The sequence below is a fragment of the Crocodylus porosus genome, unplaced genomic scaffold (genome assembly GCF_001723895.1).
Source record: "Crocodylus porosus isolate Cpor-Errol unplaced genomic scaffold, CroPor_comp1, whole genome shotgun sequence".
In the NCBI taxonomy this organism is placed as follows: Eukaryota; Metazoa; Chordata; order Crocodylia; family Crocodylidae; genus Crocodylus; species Crocodylus porosus.
In genome coordinates this window covers 81327189-81349580 of record NW_017728906.1, presented here as the reverse complement: position 1 = coordinate 81349580, position 22392 = coordinate 81327189, and the positions used below count along the sequence as shown (strand labels likewise).

At 43.3% G+C, this 22392-nt stretch overlaps 1 protein-coding gene across 1 annotated transcript in view; it reads right to left on the bottom strand.

Annotated features, from left to right (window-relative positions):
- The window catches only part of OCA2 (OCA2 melanosomal transmembrane protein), a 400590-nt gene that overhangs the window by 97136 nt on the left and 281062 nt on the right, over positions 1-22392 (bottom strand). The window lies entirely within an intron of this gene.

The following is a 22392-nucleotide window of genomic DNA, read 5'->3' as shown; positions in this document are numbered from 1 at the left end:
CTCGGCCTTGGTGAGGCCGCAACTGGAGTACTGCATCCAGTTTTGGGCTCCACAATTCAAAAAGGATGTGGAGAAGCTTGAGAGAGTCCAGAGAAGAGCCACGCATATGATCAGAAGTCAGGAAAACAGACCTTATGACGACACCCTGAGAGACATGGGGCTCTTTAGCCTCAAAAAGCACAGGCTCAGGGGTGATCTGATAGATCGGAAGAGCTTTATTAGGGGTGACCACCAGTATCTGGGGGAATGTTTGTTCACCAGAGTGTCCCAAGGGATGACGAGGTCAAACGGTCATAAACTACTACAAGACCATTTCAGGCTGGATATAAGGAAGAATTTCTTTACTGTCGAAGCCCCCAAGGTCTGAAACTGCCTGCTATCAGAAGTGGTTCAAGCACCTACATCGAACACCTTCAAGAGCAAATTGGACGCTTATCTTGCTGGGATCTTATGACCCCAACTGACTTCCTTCCCTTTGGGCGGGGGGCTGGACTCGATGATCTTCCGAGGTCCCTTCCAGCCCTAATGTCTATGAAATCTATGTTTTTATTTACTAGAGTGTAGCAGGAGGCTTGGTGCTCCTCCTACCTTAAGAGCAGGTAGGTTACAAATGAAGCAGGCTGCAGGTGTGGTAGGAGGCAATCAGGAGCCACATAACACAGAAGGGGGCTGGGCTTGCAGTATGTAAGCCCAAAGCCTGAGCTGGACAGGAAGTCTGCCTTGGAGAGCCATGGAGAGAAGAACTCCTGAGCAGAAGAGTTGCAGCAAGGCAGCTCACTAAAACCCAAGCTGGGGTAAGCAAGACCAGTAATTTAGGAATGAGGACTTTAGGAGTAGTGGAAGTCTCAATTGGTCTGGGAGTGGGGCCAGGTCCTGAGGGATAGGGGCCAAGGCTGGAAAACAGGGCCACAGCTGAAGAGAGGTAAGAGTTGGTTGGGTCAGGGACCTGTAGGCCAGGAGGGGCGAGAAGCAAAGTCAGGGTCCCATAGCCCATAAGGGGTGAGAAGCAGGGAGAATGCAGAGCTGAATGAGGATAACATCTGCAAGGCTTGGGCATGGCTATAAGGAGAGATGAGGAGGCCACATAAATAGCCCATAACATGATGAGCAGTGATACCTGGGTTCTTCAATGTGAAACCCTGCTTGGGGAGCCATGGGATAGCCTCCCTTCTCAAAGATATAATCACATTAAGGCATGGCAGGTAAGCTGAAGGAGGCTGCCTCAAGACAGCAGACAAGGCAAGGGCTGGGGGGGCTTCACAGGCATCATGGCCATCCTATTACATAGGATAACAGTCCAAGCTTTCATTTGTTTTGCACATTGCACCCCACTGAATCCAATTCAGCTGACACCCTTAGACAACCAACAGATTTCTGCATGTTTAACTAACACTCTTTTTTCACTTTCATTTCAGAATTTTGGCGGACTGTATCTTTGGCTAAATAACACAGCCAAAGCCCCTGCCACTGTCAGCTCTTCCTCTGCCTGTACCTGTGTAGACTCTGTCCAGGCATGGTCACTAACCACCAAAACTTCCACTCAGGCTCTAGGCCAGATTTGCAGGGACTGCAGCCTGCATGTCTCTGCCAACGACAGCCAGGTGGGGGAATGCTTACAGTAAGAAAGGTGCGTCCTGGTGGAATCTCTCAGGAATCAGGCAAGGGAGCTGCAGAAGGAAATGGATAGTCTCAGAAGCATCCATGAGTATGAGGCCTTCATTGAATCAATGCACAAAGAGACCTCCAGCATCATTCAAGGGGGGAGCCAGAGAAAGCTTTGGAAGACACAGATGACACAGGGCACATATATATGTGCTCCAGGAGTGGGGGGGAGGGGGAGGAGGGGAGGAGGGAAACAGCACTTTAATTAGAGGGTTCTTATGTATCAGTGTCCCTATGCTTAAAAATGGTGGTTGGAGCACCTGAACTAACTAAAGCTCATTTGACACCCCACCACCATTTTAAATGCGGGAATGCTGATACACAAGATGTAGGAGGCTGCTGGAGCATGGTAATTCCCACATTCCAGCAGACTCAATTAATTGAGATTCAATTAACTGAGTCTGCTCCAACGCATTGTAATTACAGCACATCGGAGCAGCCTCCACACTCATGTAAAGGCACCCTTTATGGCCACAAGTTGTTGGAGAGTAGGTTTAGATTAGACATCCGTAAGAACTACTTCACAGTTAGGGCAGCTAGGATCTGGAACCAACTTCCAAGGGAAGTGCTGCTGGCTCCTACCCTAGGGTTTTTAAGAAGAGGCTTGATGCTTACCTGGCTGGAGTCATTTGAGCCCAGTTTTTCTTCTGCCCAGGCAGGGGGTCAGACTTGAAGATCTACAAGGTCCCTTCTGACCCTACTTCTATGATTCTATGACTTCTTTGGCTATCGGATGCTAACTTAGTGAGGAGAACTTTAAACTAAGTTCATCAGGGGATGAAGTAAAAAGCCTAGAGGTAAGAGCCAGGGCACCTTGGTAAACACTTAGTAAAGGGAAGCAATAGTGGAAACCTTAGCAATGTAGTCAGGGGGAATGCAGGACAACCAGTTACATACCTGAAGTGATTGTATACTAATGGGAGAAGCATGGGGAACAAACAGGAAGAATTTGAGGTCCCGGTAAAATGATTCTCAACCTTTTTAGACTCAAAGCTCCCCATATTAGACACCCCTAGGGAAATGTCAGTTCTTTGTTTTCACTCATTTGACTACATAAAAATACTAAAGCAATTCTATTACAGAAAACTCAGAAAGACTATAATAGGCTAGAATGGGTGTTTGTGGCAGGGTGCCTTTGGTGCCTGCCATTTTAAGGGCTAGAATAAACAACAGAGCAATCTGCAGGTGACTGCACTCCCAATCAGGAGTTACATGGCCAGCAGGAGGCCGTCTGATTGGAAAGTGAGCCCAGCTGCTTGATATAAGAGCAGGCCCTGAACAGCAGGGCCAGCAGTTTGCTGCAAGCAGTCAGAGGGGGAACATAGCCTGACTAGAGGTGCTGCTCACATAACATCCTTGGAGGTAACAGGGGAGGAACTATGGGGATGGAAGGATGTTCCTTGTCCTAGGGCATGAACAAAAATGACACCCTGCTGGGGTAGGATGGTGTGGTGAGGCTGCCTGTGGCAGGGTGGTCCCCAGGAAATGCCATGCCAGCTGTCTCCCTAGTGAAAGGTGAGTATAGGGCACCTTACAGCCTCAGTAACCTGGCAAGGAAGTCAGCAGGAGCAAGGGGGTTCAGAGTGGGGTAAGGAGCCCAGAGTCTGGAAGAAACATGGAGCCTAGTGAGGGGCCTGTAGCCTAGTGAGAGGCAAGGAATGCAGTGACTAGGACCCAAGTGTGTGTGAGTGGTAAGACACCCAGTATTTCTGAGAGGTGTGGAGCCCAATGTGTATGGCCAACGTTTGGAGCCAGGATGGTAATCTGGATGACATCTGCGAGGCACAGGACATAGTATAGCGGAGGCTGGAGCCATGTATAACACCCTAGGCATCGAAGCACTTAATAAACAGCCTCCTACATTATTACATCATCTTTTATTCATCAAGTCATGGCAGGAGAGACAGAGCAGATGGCCCTAGATAGGTGAGCAGGCCGACCTTAACACCAGCCTCATGATGGCCCCCATCACAGTGTTCTTGTCACACATCCTGGGATACTTCAAAATTTTATATGCAGATGAGGTGGAGGGCAACCTGGTCTGACTTCACCTCATGCAAGGTGGGGCCACACTAATCATATGCAGCTGGGGGGCAATAGAGACTTTCTGGGTGAACTGTTCGGAGCCCTGTTTTGTGATGTTTTCTTGGCATTAAGGCTAGTGAAGGACCAGGAATCATTGGAAATGGGAAAGAAAGGTGCAGCTGAGCTGTGCGAGTAAAGAGGAAGTCCAAATGTAAGCAATATAGTGGCTCACCATGACTTTAAAAAAAGCCAGTGGTGAGGCGGACTGCTTAATAATCACTACCATGTATCTTATTCAGATGGGCTGCACTAACTTATCTTGATGGTAGGTTCCTATAAAAAAAAAAAGTGTTCCTATCAGCGGCATAGCTTCTTGGTCACCTTTGGTTACTCTTAAGTAAGAGTAGAGCTAGAGGAAAACAAGGTCCTCAGGAACAACCAGCATGGAATCTTGAAGAGCAAGACATTCTTAAACAACGTGATTTCTTTCTTTTTAAGGCGACAGGCTCTGTGAATAGGGGGAGAGCAATGGATGTGATATACCTTGACTTTAGCAAGACTTTTGACACCATTTTCCATGACAGTCTCATTAACAAGCCAAGGAAATACCAACTGTATTAAAGTACTATAAGGTGTGCATATACAGCAGCATGCTCAATAAATAATCATCAATGGCTCAATGTCTAGTTGGGAAGAGGTATTAAGAAAGACCCTTCTTTATGGGTCTGCCCTGGGTCTGGCACTGTTCTTAATTAATGGCTTAGATGATGGGACTGAGTGCTGGCTTAGTAAATTTGCAGATGATACCAAGTAGGGTGGAGTTGCATACACTCTGAAAGGCAGAGCCAGGATGCAGAACGGCATGGATAGATTGGAGAAATGGTCCATAATGAATCAGATGAGACTCAAGAAGGACAAGTGCAAAGTCCTGCACTTGGGACAGAATAACTGCATGCACAAGTACAAACTGGAGAATGATTGGCTAGGCTACAGTGTTGCAGAGCTGCAGCTGGGGTTACAGTGGACCATGAGCTAAATATGAGCTGACATTCGGTTTCTGTTGCAAAAAAACAAGCCAACAGCACACTAAGTTGTATTAAAAGGAGTTTCACTCGGAAATCAAGGGAAGTGATTCTTCTGCTCTATTTAGCACTGCTGATGCCTCAGCTGGAGATGAAGTAGTGGGTCTAGTTTTGGTCCCCACACTTCAAGAAAGATGTGGACAGATTAAAGAGAATCTACCGCAGAGCCTTAGAAGCAAGACTTGTGAGGAAATCCTGAAAAAAATTAGTCTGGAGAAAAGAAGACTGAGTGGGGGGTGGAATTTGATGACAGTCTTCAAATACCTAACAGGTGATTACAGAGAAGATGGAAATGGACTTTTCTCTATGGCCATAGGGGACAGGATTAGGAGCACCACTGAATTGCGGCAGACTGCGCACTGGTGTGCCTGTGCATGTGCATGTGGCACGCCCCTGACCACAACACCCTGAGCAGTTGCCCATATCACTCACCTCTAAGGCCGGCTCTGAAGAGACTACCTAGAAGAATTGTGAAATCTCCATCCTTGGATATTTTCAAGAGCAGGTTGGACAGACACTTGGCTTGGATAGTTTAGTCACGGATGTTCCTGCCATGAGCAGGAAACTAGAAGAGATGACCTTGTGAAGTCCCTTCCAGCCCTACTTTCCTATGGTCCAAACACACACAAATGCTCCCTATGACCTTTATTTTATTGCATAAACGTTCCAAGAATGACTTCTCTCTTAAATCCCACTACATTTCCATAGGGGAAGAAATTTACTATCATCAAGAAATCAACTAAAAACTAATGTACTACTTAAAGACAGACTTACCAAAGCTTTGTCGCAGCCCTTTAAACAGTGTCTAATGTTTTATACAGGGTCCCGTTTTACCTTCAGGAATGCAGACATCTTTACCACTTGGTTCAAAACATCGAGACTAAGATATGTTTGCTGTAGGCTTATTAATCATGAATAATTCAAGGCTGAGTTTTCTGAGCTCCATATTTAACTATTGGAAGAGCATCTAATTATAATTTCAAACAAAAATTCTTATTTAATAAATTCTGGTCGGGCTTCCCACTCATTTTCAAAGCAAAGCTCGGTGTATGCTGTGTACAAAAAAACAAGACAGTAATACCATAAGAAATTCGGTTGCCATAAGAAATTCATTTTCTTACATAATTAAAAACTGAGCAAATATAGCAAATTTGGCTAGTGAACATTAATTTTAGGTTTTTACTAGCCCTAGAAGAGATAACATTCACAGCACCAAACCAATCTTCTCTGTTTCCCACAACAGTAATTCAGATTTGCCTCATTAAATAGAATCAGTCAATACTTAATACTCATCTGCAAAATGCATACCATTTCAAATATTTTTTATAGTTTGCATATGTAAAAATCACCATGCATCTATGTAATTAGTTTTTGTGGTCCATAAATAATTGTATGAGCATTGATAATTAAATCATCAGCTATAAGGTTTTTTTTTATCCTTACTAATTGTATGTAAAACAATCAACAATCATGCCTGAAAATCAGTGAGGAAAAAAAAAAAATTTTCTACATGAATATTTTACTTCCATTAAACTTTGGCTCTGGAACATTAGAAAAGCTTTACCTGGAATTAGGTAGGTTTCTTTCTATATTCTTGCTCCAATTGTCTTTTACTGCATTACAATCTAAGCTGAGTCTTTCAGGTTACAATATAAGGATATGAATTATAATAAAAAATTCAGTCATGAAAGCTTAGCGTTTTTCTAACCTAATACACTTTGGGAACTTTTGGGTAATGTACTTCTTCATAAATGTTTTGAACTGATTACACAGGCTTTTTTGCTTTTGTGGGTTCCATAGGAAAAACAGAGATAAAATTAAAGTTTTCAGCTAATGTACCCAGACAACAGACTGCATTATAAACAGATTAAGGGTCTAATTCTGAAATATGTATTCACTTTACCAGTCTCGTTGACTTCAATTAGAGCACTGGTATAAGAAAGTATTGAAATGTTCAACCCCATTTACTTTGAGGAAACTTGGAAATCAACAACTACAATTTCTTGTGTGAAAGGAAAAAAGGAAAGTTAGCTTTGCTTCACTTTACAAGTTTCAGCAATAGACAGTAAAACAGGCTGCTGCACAGCCTGTGCATATTACTCTAACAACAAAGGCTATGAACAAGTCAGCAAGTTTCTCTCCTAAATCCAACCATCTATAATGTAAATACAACAAAAACTGAGACAACAACAAAACAACCTCTTTCAGAAATGGCTGCTCTCAGAAATAAAAACACAACAGAACAGACATGAACAGCATCAATAATATAACTCCCTAGTACTTTGTACATTTATGCACCTAAAATGAGAACTAGTACCATTTAATGAATATAATATTGTATGCCACATTCTTCTTTCCATAGTTCTTTGATTCAGAAGCTTAGACTTTATCAAGTTAATTTTAGGGCTTGCCTACACACACATTTATTTCCCAGTACTTAGTCCAGATTAACTCCATGCACAGACTCTCCAAGAATAAGAGTTATTTGCTCCACTTTGGCTTAACCAACTTGAATAAGAGTGTCAACATCCATAATAATTATACAAAATAGCTACTGTGTTTGAATTTCGTGCTCTATTTTACTTCATGTTAACTTTCAAGGGTATACAAGCTGTCACAAAACAAAAAATTTCCATGTGAAAACATTCAGTTCAGGGCTGGTTCAGATTTTCTGATTCCAAATGTTTTGGGAAACTCCTGCTAGTACTACCCCCATGCTGGCCACCGGTGTGAAACTGTGCTAACAACTACGCTGTGTCTACATGTCACTGTATGAATAATATTGATAGTATAGTTATCACAGGGTTCTTAAAGGAAATAAAATATAGGTCAAAGTAACCCTGAAAACACTGGTCATGCCAACAGGATTCAATTAAGCTGTGGATATGTGTTTTCCTGATTCTTCTACTTCTGCTGCACTATTTAATAATGCTGCAAGCAGTACCACCTGTCAGTTACTTTGCAAAAAGGAGCTATTATCTGAGAAAAGCTAGTTCAGCAGAGTGGGGAGAATCTGAAGAAATAAATATCATCGTCTGCAAATAGAATTTAAATGGACAATACAATTTCCACTTCTTTGCTCCAGCTAGATAGCCCAGGTACACTCCAGCTGTGTGTACCTTCACAGCTGTCAGCTGTTATATGTAAATCATTACATCCTACATTCTCGTTTTCAGTGGCTTGAAAATATAATATTCAGAGTTTAAATATATAGGGAGCACAGGCTTCCAGGAAAGAGCATGCTGAAATTTATGAAAAATATATGTATTAAGCAAATAAATAAGACTAAATAAAATTTTACATGTGCTGTATAAGTCCCAAATGCCAGCTGTGCTTTCATTTGCTGATCATTATTCTATTACTAATTTGCAAAAATGCATAACAAATGACTGCTTTCCTCACACAGATAATCGTTAATACAAATAAAGGTACTGTAGTATGCACTTTAATTTAATCTGTAATATAAGCAGCATCACAGTCAAATCAGTGTTAGATTTTTTGCATAGATTCTTTGCAAAAAATCATTTTAGAATGCAATGCAATTTCAGGGCTAATTTCCCTCCCTTCTCAGTCCACACACATAAAATATATACAGCTACTGTATTTACCCAAATCCAAGCCTTTTTCAAATTTAAGATGACCATGCAAATTATAAATTTGTTAAAAATTTCCATGTGTAGAGTCTAATTATTGGAGGGTCATTTTAAATTCACCCTCCCCCTCCCTCTGTTGCACTGACAGGATGGCAATAGCAGGGAGGTGGGTGGACAGTATAGTTGGTGGAAACGAGGTGGTAGCTGCATCTCTAACTCTGCCCCAGAGCCTGGATCGAGCTGAAGCCAAAGCAGCTGCCTGCCCCTTCTCCATCAAATGAAGATGAGGGGCTTTTCCCCCTATGTTGAAGGGGGGAAAAAACTTCATCTTGGATACAAATAAATAGGGTACTCTTTTCCTGGCCAATTAAAAAACCTGCAATCCACAATGTAGAAAATATACACCCTCATAGCTATGGAACAAATATAATGTTTTCCTTCCTTTTATCCATACAAAATTGATATTTCCCTTTTTAAGATATATTTTTATATATCAGGATAGGGGGTATTTAATAGCCAAAGAGTACTTTTCAACTATTTCTCAACCGCAAGTGTGCGCAAGTGAAATCATCTTACAATTTTATTGTGCAGAGGTGTGTCTTGCCTCATTTCGTCTAAACTAATATGAAGTTTTCTTCCCCATTTAATAAGGGAGAGAAAACGTCATCTTGGATTCAAGTACAGCTTGACAACGGGGAGGGGGGGCAGGTGGTTGCTGCTGCTCTAGCTCTGGCTTTAGCCCCAACCCAAGTTCAGGGTCAGAGCTGCAGCTGCAGCTGCTGCCTGTCCTCTTCTCCTCTCTCCCCTACCCACCTCCACTACCTCTGACTCCCATACCTGTCCTCCCACTGTCCTCTCCCCCACAACTTCTGACCCCCACAGCGATCCACCACCTCTGCCACTTCATATGCCTGCCTCTCCCTCCCACAATATCTGATCCTCCACCCTGCCTCACCCTCTCTGCCATTCACCCTCACCCCAGCTCCAGCCCCTCTCTCCAGCCTTGGGCATGAAGCAGCACTTGACTGATGAAGGACCAGCAGCTTGGCCTGATGCCCAAAGCACCAGCTAGAGCTGCTACTGGGCTGCCACTGCCACTGCTACTGCGCTGAGCTAGGACCAGAGCACATGCATGTTTTGTGCCCTAGGCTGGAGTGGGGCCAGATTTATTCCAGAGCCAAGGGTAAGTGTCAGGGGGCAGAAGAAGAGAGGCCGCAGGGAGCAGATTGGAAGTGAGAGTGCCTGGAGTGGCAAGAGAGACAGAGGTAGCAGAGGAGCCAAGTGGGAGGCAGGTGCCAGAGGTACAGGCGGCAAAGGTCAAGTGCCTCAACACCCCTTCATGCCTTACCACCTGTCCTCCTGGTGACTACCTCCTCCACATGCCCCTTTACTGCCTGCCCCCTCTACTGCATCCCCCACTAAACCCCTGGCACTGCTTTCTCCACTGCAATGGTAGGGGAGATAAATTTAAGACAACCCTCCAACAATTAGATTCTACACAGACAATTACAACAAAATTATAAATTTTCCATGCATTGAATCTAATTATTGGGGATGTCTTCTTAAATTCAGAGTTGTGTTGGATTGGTGTAAATATGGTAATTAAACTAATATAACATTCAACATTTTTTTTCTGTATTTATAATGTATCCATTTTTATTGTGAGCTGCCCTGAGCCACTTTTGGGGAGGGCAGCATACCAATCTAATACATAAATATAACCACATAAGAACTGGTGATCTGAAGTACGTAGCTGTTCATTTCCTTGGATTTGAAAAAAAAGAACTACATTAATTAGAGGGAGAACTCAGTGTGCATTAGTTGAATCTATTACAACGCTTTCATCTTCCCCCTCAATTTCAAGGTAAGTAGAAGCTAACCCACAATAATTTACCACCTGCTTCTGTCAAGATTTAGCTTCTAATGTTGCAGGACAGGAATAGACAAACAGAACAGTTGTAACAGATTCAGCTGAACCACTAGGAGTATCTATCCCCTCCCTTTCTAATCAGTAATTAATTAGATATAGCTTCTACATATCAAAACAACCCTTGTCAAAGTACACGTGCCTAGCTGAGGGAAATCAGTCCTGAAGTATCACAATTTTTCTCCAAACTGCCTTGAAGTCTAAAGACAAACCATAACTCAAATTATACTTTTAAACATAGAGAATAAATAGAACATTTTTCTTCCAACATTGGCACGAAAGAATTACAATTTTCAGCTTTCTTCTTCCATGTCATAGACAGTTGCCTTTAGTTACTTTAAAGGTTACATCATCTTTCTTTTTTTTTTTTGTCTACAAGGACTTTGTAATGACCCTTTCATACAGTAATGGATTTATTGCATCATCTTTTTTAAAACAGAACTCCCTGCTGTAAATTTTTGAAGTGGTATGATCTAGATTTTGAATGTCAAAAAAAAGGATTTTTTTGAACCCATGGATAGGAAAAGATGACCAAATTTTCACATGCATTTCCGTTACTGGGGTGGGGAGGGAAATCAGCAACAAGGTCATTTAAAAAACATTGCTGCTCAATAGGAAGGAAAGGACTACTCAGAGAAAACAGGGATTCAGTCATTATCATGATTCAGCTATCATCATGACAATTCTGCTAGGACAGATGTATCGACTACTAATTTGACACTACTCTAAGTGCTGCAGCAAAGATAATTATGAGCTACAATATTATTAAACACGCATTTTCATAGTTTTTAAGGAAAAGAAGGAAACTCCCTAACACCCCTTCTTATTTATTTTAACTGTTGTAAAGATGAAGATACAATACACTGTCCTTTTCTTTTTGAGATTCCAACTCCGGCTCAACTCCTTTGATTCTGCCTGTTTATTCGGATTATGGCTTGACATTTATTCAACTGGAGAAACCTTATCTAAAATACAGCTGTCTTCTAGACAGGACATAAAACTCAACCCCCAAGACTTCTGACTATTAACAGTTCTGTGTCTTTTTTTTTTTGAAAACGTAGGAGTGTTTGACAACAGCATCCTGGCAAAATCCCAAGTCAAGCAATTACATTCTACCCACGCAGCTATTCTCACAGCAGTTACAATTCCATGTAGTATTTGGCTTCATTTTCTACTTTAAAGGTTGTGAAGTGCTGCTGTGTAATCTTATACAATTGTTATACTTTCACCCCAAACACTGTCCATTTGTTAAATTTTTACGGTGCTTGTGGATCCGTGAGGATGAAAAGTTCTATAAAAGTGTGAACTATTATTACTATAAAAGACCTCTATTTAGCTACAGTTACACTGTTGTCTTAGTACCAATTTAATGCCAAGTTTGAAATATTTTGAAAGCCTAATTATTAGCAACTATAACTTTTCCCTTGTATTACCTCTTATGAAGAAGCCTTTTTGTCTGGCAATATAAACAAGATTTCTTCATTAAGTCCTGAAGACTTGTAGGTGGTTTAAAATTTTATTGGACAGCACCAATGAATGTAATACATTCTTGAATATCAAACTGTGCAAGACACACATCATCTTCATCTGTATAAATGGAGTAAAAGAGAGACAATCCAAGACACAGTAAATCTATGACACTGTACTACTGAGGCAAACCAAAGCACACCTGAAAACATGGGAGTGTGGGCAGAGCATGTACAAAATATGTCAATATATACTACTTGCCCAGGGGTATAGTAGCAAAAAAAAAAAAAAAGTATGCAAATAAGTATGCAAACACATATGCAATTAAATCATCTTCTTTTTTAAGCAACATCATATTGCCTTATACTGTTGTCATTACATCCTGCACCACTCTACTTGACACTGTCTAGTATGGCGTTTTGTTTCAGTTTAACCAGTCAGAGAAAGAGTTAATTTATTCCTATGATTATTCTTTTCTCTTTATTTTTTGGTTCAGGTCTATATATTGTAAATCATTATGCTGTTACATTGTATTGCTCTCTGCAGGCATTTTTAAACATGCAAGCACCACAGTCCCAGGCGCTTTGAAAAGCACCTGGTGCTGCAACTCTTGCAGTTGTATAAGCAGCAAAATGTGCGTCAGCACTGAGAAAATGGCAGCAGTGTGATTTTAACCTAAGAAACGAGAGGTGCTTTAGTTCAAAGCACACCACTGCCATTTTCTGCACGCTGACACGCGTTTCGCCACTTATACAACTACACACAGCAAAGCACAGTTCGCCTCAGCTTGCATATGGAGCAAACTCGATTAATTGAGTCTGCTCTGAAGCAGTGGATCTCCAGTGCATCACAGAACAGAAAAGTATGTGTATACGTGCCATGTAAGTCTCCAGTGAGTGGGTGAAAACTGGCTCATCAAAGTTGAAGTGCTTATTTCAAGGTGAGCAGTCACAAGAAAGCACTGATAGCGAACCCAAAAGTTGGTAAAGACTCCATGAGAGTGTCTTGGGTTTTGCATATGCTGCATCAATTAACTGCATCAAAAATTATCGTATATTTTGAACATTTTCAGTATTATCTATCATACATCATACAAGGGTTGAATTCATTGTATGAGTAAGATAAATATTGTATACCTGGCAAGACTGCCTACAACTGCTCAGTCTGCTGCTGCTTGTGCTGCATCTTTCACAGCAAAACAGCAACCTGGCTACTTGCTCAACCGTTGTCACTTCAGTTGTCTCTACCTACACTATGGTTGCCATTGCTATAATTGCCACCACCACTGCTACCACCAGCCCTGTGAATCCAGCAGTCTTGATGCAAAAGTATGTGACAGGCAAATTCCCAATGCAAAAGCAATCTCCATATGTATACATGAGTGCAACTAGTGGTTATCAAAATCAGCAGGAGAAAATTACTCCTCAATGAATTTTGAATACAAGTTACTTTTTACAAACTAAGCTGCAGTGGGCTCATCTACTAAGACACTTAATTTCGCAGAAGCATAGTTTACCTCACTATAAGCACGAGCATCTATGTACACATGCTTACTATGCAGTAAACCCCGCTGAGAGTAAATTTGCTGCCTGAAAACGCAAGTAGCAAATTTTCTTTTCATTAGTAATGGCACAGTAATGCTCATGTAGAAGCTTGATAGGGAGCAAATCTGCTCCTGGTCAGCCACCCACCAGGGTCAAAAGATTGCTCCCTGCTCTCAGGAGCTGCCTGCTGCCAGAGCAGATGCTGCCACTGGAGCCCAGGTGGGAACTATGTCCCCCTGCTGCAGCAGTAGGGAGCTCCAAGCTTCATGCTCCAAGATCATGATTCTAGAGCAGAGGCTGAGAGATCCTAATCTGTGAGCATGGAGCTGGGTGGGAAACAAGCCCCCCAGCAAATGATCAAGGCACGGGGCTTGGAAAGAGCTGCAGAGATAGGGTAGGTCCCAGCCTCCTACCCCAATATGCTGGTGGGGTAGCTAGCAGTGAGCTACCTGCTAGCTGCCCCACAGGAAGGTTAGAGCAGGGGGCTAGGACCTGCCCCTCCCCTGCAGCTCTTTCCAATCCCTTGACCCTGATCAGGGAGCCAGGACCAGAAGCTCCCTGCTTCTGGGGCAAGAAGACATTGTCCCCATCTCAGCAGCAGGCAGCTCCTGTGGGCAGGGTATAATATCTCAGTCCAAGCCAGAAGACAGTTGTCTCCTAGGTCAGTGCTCCCTGCTAGCCCCTGAGCTAGCACCCAGGGGGAGCCTAGAGCTCCCTCTGTTGAAGGCGGGGGCCCATTGCAAGACCCCAGGAAGTGAGAGCAGTTTGATGCCATTAGCAGTGAATCTGCTCCTGCTTCCCTGCATGTTTTGATGCCTGCCCAGGAGCATTTATTCATGAGTGCATGTGTAGATGCACCCAGTAAGAGCAGAAGTGATCAAAGAACCAATAAATACTGACTCTTCAGATGCCAGTATGTAAGAGAACCTAAAGTAGCATCTCTAAATGCAGTCTCTTCAGCTCAGTTAAGGGTTTAGTTCCAGACATCTGAACAATCATAATTAACAGACATCTTACCAATTGTGCACTTAATCTAATTAAGTTGAATTTGTATTTGCACACAATTATTTCACACTTTTAAATCTTGCCATTCAATAGGAACAATGTAATTAAATCTCCACTTGCTCTGAAAAATGCAGGGGCAAATTATCTTCCCTGGGCTTGTACTCCTGGACTTTCTCCTCAGAACCTTCTCAATTGGCATCACAGAGATCCCCAGATACAAATGAATAAGAGGATGCACTGTGGCATCATGTAATTTTAGGTATTAAAATAGGTTAGATTTCCATTTGATTTCCAATCAAACTTTATTCAAATAAACTCCTTGCAGATAAATTCATTGGTCAAAACGGATTTACAAAATCTGTCATCAAGATTTTTGTTTTTTTGGTCATTTGATAACTTTTTGTTTTAATGACAGCTTAGTTGAATAACAGGTTTAAGCAATGATAATAAAGTAATAAAGTTATTGCTAGACATTAAGGCTGTACAAGAAATTAACTTTTCAAAAAGTTTGATGAGTACCACTCGGACAGCTGAGTGGTATTTAGGCCTCTACAGACACATCTATATTGCTTCAGTGTCATTCCTGAAACCACTGCTGAGAAATAACCAAGTGGTTCCTGTTCTACAAGCACCAAATCTAAAAGTGTGTAGAGAAGCTGCTTTGTGGGCCCCCATGCAACCACTCTCTGGGCTTCTGGTTTCGCTGAATGTGAGTATGACAGGTGTGATGCCCAAGGACTTCCATGGTGCCCCCATAGTGGCTGCCCCATTCTTGTCAGGCCTCTGCTCCTGCCTCCCAGGGTCCTGCCCTGCTTCTATACCCTGGTATTGAAAGTAATGAGGGGAGGCTGCACTCAGAGGCTGGTGAGCCTAGGTGCTCTCTCTTTCTCAACATTGATCCCCTCAGGCCCTACATGACTTAAGGAATAAATTTGTGGCCTCCTTCCACCCTTAAAACCATGCCCATGCCTCCCAAGTGTTATTCCTTTGTCATTTGTTCCCTTGTAAGGCCTTAGTTTTTCTCCCTTTAGCTTATGGGCTACTCTGGCTGTTGACTGGACTACTCTGGCTGTTGAGCAGCAAGAGTGAGCCTCTGAAGAATTCCTTTAGTGTAGAAGATTTATTCCCTGCTGCCATAAATATGCAGACATTTGGGAAGAACCCTGAAACTCAGCGAGCTGCAACTAGATGCTTGACAACCTCCTCTCTCCAGCTTGCTCCCTGAGCACACCTGTCATTGCCTTACTTTAGCTCTACATAAGAGTGAGCCACCCACAGATATCATTCTCTGCAGACTGATGAAGCCAAGTGTTCCAGATCCATCAATTCCAGCTTCTTGAGAAAGCATCAAGTGGACCTGGCAGAAACTACTTCTATCAGTACATATACCAGGTGTCTCCCTGTGTCTGAGCACAGTCCACAGGTAGCACAAATCAAACAGCAGTAATGGTGTTTCTCTTAAGAGCTGCTGCTGATTTCCAGGCCCACGAGGTAATGATATTTCCATCTTGCTTAAAATTCATCTGATTCCCTCTTTACTTCCATAGTATTCATTGTAAGATTGGAGGAGGAGAGACCATCTTTCCTCATTCCCCCACAAAAACTAACAGCACTGGCAACTGCCAGAGGAGGACTTGGGAGCAGAAAGGAAGAAATGGAATCAGTTATAACTTCTCTAATCCTAATGATCCAGGGCACTTGAGCAGGGAAGTCAATGTTTTTGGCAGGTGTATCACAAATTAAGGCCTCATACAGACATTTAGTTTCACCTGGGAGAGTCACTGCTCTTCCAGGAGAAACCAGGAGATGATCAAGCTTTTTCTCCCAGAGTAAAAGTGGCCACTCCAGAAGAAAATAACTTGGGAACAACCAAGGTTAAATCACTCCCAGGAGAGTTTCTCCTGCAATAGTGAATCTCTGCACATGCTGTGGCTTCTCCCAGAAGAAAACATAGTCCTCCAGCATTCCACCCCCTCCTCTGATCCAGAGAAACAGTATGTCACTCACTAGACTCTGCTGCTCCAGCAAGGAACAGAACATGCCCCTTCATAATCCCCACATTGTGCTGCAGGGAAACAAAGCCTGACCATGGGCAGTCTGGGTCAACTAATTAGGGCTGACTTATGCATTACTGCCATCTGCTGCCAGTCAGACTAAAGGGAACCTGCAGAGTACACTGACATGTGTTTACCAGCCTTCCCCCTACTCTCCTACCCCTCCCCCAGATGTAAAGTGTCCCCACTGCAAGCTCCCCACTGTTCAGGCCATCAGCATTCTAATGTTTGTACACATGGCTCTGGGTAAGTTTTTTTTTTACCAGGCGAACACATCTGGGAGAATTCTCCCAGATTATTTGAATGTTTCTATGAAGCCTAAGTCCACACACTCTCCAAGTGCCACTCTGATCCCTTTGCCCTAACAAATCTAATGCTGTGCCTTCTGCTCCATGCTCTGTGCTCCCTGCCCAACATGCCACTCTATTTTCTATTCCCAGTTCTACCTGCTACTGTGCTGTGTTCCCCCTTCCTGCCACACACACAGGCTGCCTGTGCCACTTGTTGCATGCATGTCACAGGTTGACAGCCCCTGAGCTGCAGCAAGGAACAGAACTGGGTGAAGGAGTGACATCTACCTTGGCTTATGAGTGTGCCACAGCATTTACCCTGGGTCCTGCAGATACTATCCAAGCCACAAAGCCCTGCTGCTATGCAGTCTAGTAAGCAACTATCCCAGATATTTATACTTAGTAAGATCTGCTGTTTAGACAAGTTTTCCTATATATTAGCTTGCACTCTTGGGTTTTTTGGTTGCATGGATAAGGTCTATGATCCAATCTCTGCCCAGTGCATCAGAGATAATGACATAATTATCATAGAATCATAGAAAGCTAGGGTTAGAAAGGACCTCAGGAGGTCATCTAGTCCAACCTCCTGCTCAAAACCAGGACCACCCTCAACTAGATCATCCCAGCCAAAGCTTTGTCTAGCTGGGTTTTGATAACCTCCAAAGATGCAGCTTCTATCACCTCCCAGGGTAACCTGTTCCAGTGTTTTACTACCTTCTTAGTGAGAAAAAGTCTTCCTAATATGTAACCTAAACTTCCCTTGCTGCAACTTGAGACCATTGTTCCTTGTTCTGTCATCTGCCACCACTGAGAATAGTTTAGCTCCATCTTCTTTCAAACCCACATTCAGGTAATTGAAGGCTGCTACTAAGTTTCCTCTCATTCTCCTCTTCTGTAGACTAAATAAGCCTAATTCCTTCAGTCTTTCCTCACCAGTCATGTTCCCCAGTCCCCTCACCATTTTTGTCACCCTCTGCTGGACTCTCTTCAATTTGTCCACATCTTTTTCTGTAGTGGGGAGCCCAAAAGTGAACAGATATGGCCTCACCAGTACTAAACAGAGGAAAATAATCACTTCCCTTGACCTACTGGCAACACACCTACAAATGTAGCCCATTATGCCATTAGCCTTCCTGGCAACAAGGGTACACTGCCGGCTCATATTCAAGTTATTGTCCGCTGTAACCCCCAGTTCCTTTTCTGCAGAGCTGCTGCCCAACCAGTCAGCCCCCAGCCTGTACTGGTGCATGGGATTGTTCCATCCTAAGTGCAGGACTTTGCACTTGTCCCTGTTGAACCTCATGAGATGCCTTTTGGTCCAATCCTCCAATTCATCTATGTCACTCTGAATCCTAGCCCTACCCTCCAGCATATCTACTACTCCCTGTGGCTTGGTCACCTGCAAACTTGCTGAGGGTGCACTCTATGCCAGCTTCCAAGTCACTGATGATGAACAAAACCAGCCCCAGGACTGACCCCTGGGGCACTCCACTTGATACCAGCTGCCAACTACACATGGAGCCATTGATTACTACTCTGTGAGCATGATGCTCCAACCAGTTTTCTTTCCACTTTACAACCCATTCATCCAGCCCCTACTTCCTTAGCTTGCCAGCAAGAATGCTGTGGGAGACTGTATCAAAAACCTTGCTAAAATCAAGGTACATCACATCCACTACTCTCCCCACAGCCACAGAGCCAGTCATCTCATCATAGAAGGCAATCAGTTTGGTCAGGCACGACTTGCCCCTAGTGAGTCTATGTTGACTATTTCTAATCACCTTTTCCCCCTTCAATTGCTTAGAAATGGATTCCTTGAGGATCCATGATTTTTCCAGAGACTAATCATATCACCATGATCCATATAACTATGACTCATAAGATTAACCTACCTTGTGGAATGTATTTACATCATATCAGCACAGATAAAATCTTGCTATATAATGAATTTCTGAAAGGTCATCTGTATTCATAAGAAAAAGTCTTGGGCTGCTAGAACCCTTGAAACAAGTGTTTTTGGAGTATTTTTTATTTTTAAATCTGGGTCACTGACCTGTCTCTAAGTTCCCCTTCACTGTCTTTCATGAAATAGTAGATAGTTTTGAAATATGAACCTCAAAAGTCTGTCTTCAGTCTCTCAGCCACCTACCCACTGACCAACATATTCTATTCAGCCTCCCAAAATAGTTACATCAGTCAAAATATCTACACATTTATTATTAAAGGATAAATAGATATGTTGAGAGAGTACATTTTTGATTATGCTCATTAATAATGATGAATAACCAATTCATCTAACTGCTTATGTGGGATGTAGCCACATTTCTGAGTGCTTCTTGCATTCATATAGTGCCTTTCATACAAATAATTCCCAAAGCTCTATTTACATCTTATTGATTTTGCCTGTTTCATGAATACATGAATTATTTCATCTCTGCGCCAAAAGCCAAAACAACATACATCAACGCTACAATAAATTAAAGCAAGGAGAAATGTCATCTGGGAGTTTCAAAGAAATCAAGGGGTTAAGATGCCCAATGAATTTCCAGGGGTTCTGGCAAGCTCATTCCTTAGAAAATCCCTGATAATCATCTTGATGAAAGCAAACAAATGATCCAATGAGGGGAAGAATATCAAGTTTTGGTGTAAGATGATATCAACTTTGACAAGTAGGTTCTTCAACATTAATAATGCTAATGCTTCAGACCCTTGGGCTAAGTACAGACAGTCAAAAAGCCTGAGGTTGAATCAATTCAGTCTTCACAGGTTAGTCTAAGCTGCACAGATTAAACCGATAAGCAAGTGAACAGACATTCGCAATACGGCCACATACCTGCAGTGGCCCAGGCCAGAAGCTGGGGGTTGCTAAAGTACCCTGCTCCAGTGGAGTAGACAGCTTGAGCCAAGGCTAGCCTGCCCACCCTACTAGCAGGGATTTCCAGCAGAGACGCTGGAGGACTGTTAGTTGCCTTGACTCAGGAGGGGATCTTGGGCAGAAATTCAATAAACCTATTTAACCTGAATCAATTAAGTCTGATACTACATCCATCCACATTTATCTTAAACCAGTTTTGGCCATTTTAAAAAAGTGTTTTATGTGCACTGAACTGTTCTGTTACAGATTTGAATCAGCTTACAATCACTTATAGCAGTTTATGTGTAATTTCTGTCCCTAGCCAAGGTGTTGAAGAGTAATAGTTTGGTAGCCTATCTAAATCAATGTTCTGCAAACTTTTGTAGACTCAAAACACCCCTCCTTAACTTCTTGGAATTTGGTGGCACTCTATTTTAGGGCAAATGTATTTCTCATAGTGTTACCTCCCTACAACACCCTAAGGATCTCAATGTGTTGCAAAGTGGGCAGGGCACCACTGAGAGTAGGTCAGGTGTAGTGCTGCACAGCCTGGAGACACCATTTCCTGTGACTCCTCCCACCTTCTCCCAGGAGCATGGGAGGAGTGGGAGAATAAGCTAGGCTGAAAAAATCTGGCACCATGTCTGCTCACCCACATAGACTGTTATGCACAGAGGCACTGGGGCACTCAGCCCAGGGGCTATCAGGGGGGTGGGGCTGTGCTTTTCAGCTCAGCTCCTTCCCCTGCTCCTACCATGCTCTGGGACCTGCTGGAAGGAGCCAAAAGCAGTGCTACCAGTATGTGGAGGAGCTGGCATTTACTTTCTCTCATAGGGGACGGGGGCCATGGCACCCTTTTAAGGAGCTTGCAGGACCCGGGTTGAGAATCATTGATCTAAGTGACAGTGATGAGTATGGAAAGATGTCCCTGTAACAAATAACTATTGATTGGCATGCAATCCAATGTCCATGCAATGACCCTTAAAAGTCAATCTATAACTTATATCACCATGAACCTTGCTATGTAATAAGGCCACTTGATCTAGCAGTCACTTAGCTAACTAGATATACATAAAACAACAGGACTGTGTGTCACCAGAAACTCAAATTGGGTACTACTTTTTGTTGCATAAAAATACAGTCTTTTTAGAAGCATCCTAAACAAATAACCGATGGACGGATTATACTCCACTGGTGAGATGAGAGCAGTGGGGTACCCCAGGCCCACAGTGTTTAATATCTTCATCAGCGACTTGGATGAGGGGGTGGAAAGCACGCTGTCCAAGTTTGCTGATGACACTAAGATGTGGGGCGAGGTGGACACACTTGAAGGGAAGAAAGAGGCTGCAAATAGATTTAGACAGACTACAAAAGTGGGCAGATGAGAATAGGATGGGGTTCAACGTAGACAAATGCAGGGTGCTGCACCTTGGGAGAAGGAATCCACAGCATACATACAGGCTGGGGAGTTCCCCTCTTGAACGCACAGAGGCGGAACGGGATCTTGGAGTCATTATTGACTCCAAGATGAACATGAGCTGGCAATGCCAGACCACAGCAAGCAAGGCCAGCTATACCTTGGCATGCATCCAAAGATGTATCTCAAGCGAGTCCAGAGAGGTGATATTCCCCCTCTATGCGACCTTGGTCAGGCTGCAGTTGGAGTACTCCATCCAGTACTGGGTGTTGCACTTCAAGAGGGATGTGACCAGTCTGGAGAGGGTTCAGAGGAGGGCCACCCACTTGATGAGAGGGCAGCAGGACAGACCCTACAAGGAGAGACTGAGGGACCTGAATCTGTTCAGCCTCAGCAAGAGGAGGCTGAGGGGGGACCCGGTGGCTGCCTACAAACTCATCAGGGGAAATCAATAGCAAATAGGTAGAGCCCTTTTCTCCCCAGCACCACCCAGGGTGACAAGGAACAATGGTAATAAGCTGATGGAGAATAGGTTTAGGTTAGAGATCAGAAGGCAATATTTTACAGTTAGGGTGGCCAAAATCTGGAACCAACTTCCCAGGGAAGTGGTCCTCACCCCTACCTGGGGCAAATTCATGAGGAGGTTGGATGATCACCTGTCTGGGATCTTGTGAACCCAGCATTCATTCCTGCCCATGGCAGGAGGTCAGGCTAGAATATCTGTTCAGGTTCCTCCTGAACCTAGCTACTATGAAACTATGAATATTTATAAACTAAACCTTATGGTCCAATAAAATCAGATTAGGACTTACATTTTCAGGTACAGCCAGTAATGAGTATAAACTTTAATTGTATTAGTTTTGAAAAATTGTACATTTTAATTCAGCGACAAACAGGTTACTCAATGTTTTGGTAATATTTTGTTGTAATTTACTTATAACCCACAAAAAAGAAGTATTTGTAGAATATAACACAAAGTAGTCCTGTGCAAAGTGGCTAATATTTGCTTCAGATTCAGATTTGGATGATTCAGGGGACAGTGATTTGATTCAGTGATTCAAATCACTGTCCCAAATCAATTCAACCAAATCAGCCAGACCCATCCCCCCAGCCTGGCAATGGCTGGCCAGACTGCCCCAGCTCCCTGCACTTTGGGGAAAAAAAGCCCTGACTCAGTGGGTGATGCCAGGTGGAGGGGAGCAATCTCTACTGCCCCCTAATACATGGCGGGGCTCTCCATGAGCCCCCTGACCCCCCATAGCTGTCCTGCCCACCACAGCTCCGGCCCTTTAAGAAAAAAAAATGAGAAAACCCTGCACTCACCACTCATGCCAACAAGGGGGCAATCCCCACTGCCTCCTGCTGCCCTATGCCATGTCTGGATGAGCCCCCTGAAGCCCCAAGGCTAATGCAGGAGCAGTGAGTCCTGGGGTTTTTCTCCATTTTTTTTTCTTGAAGGGCTGGAGCTGACC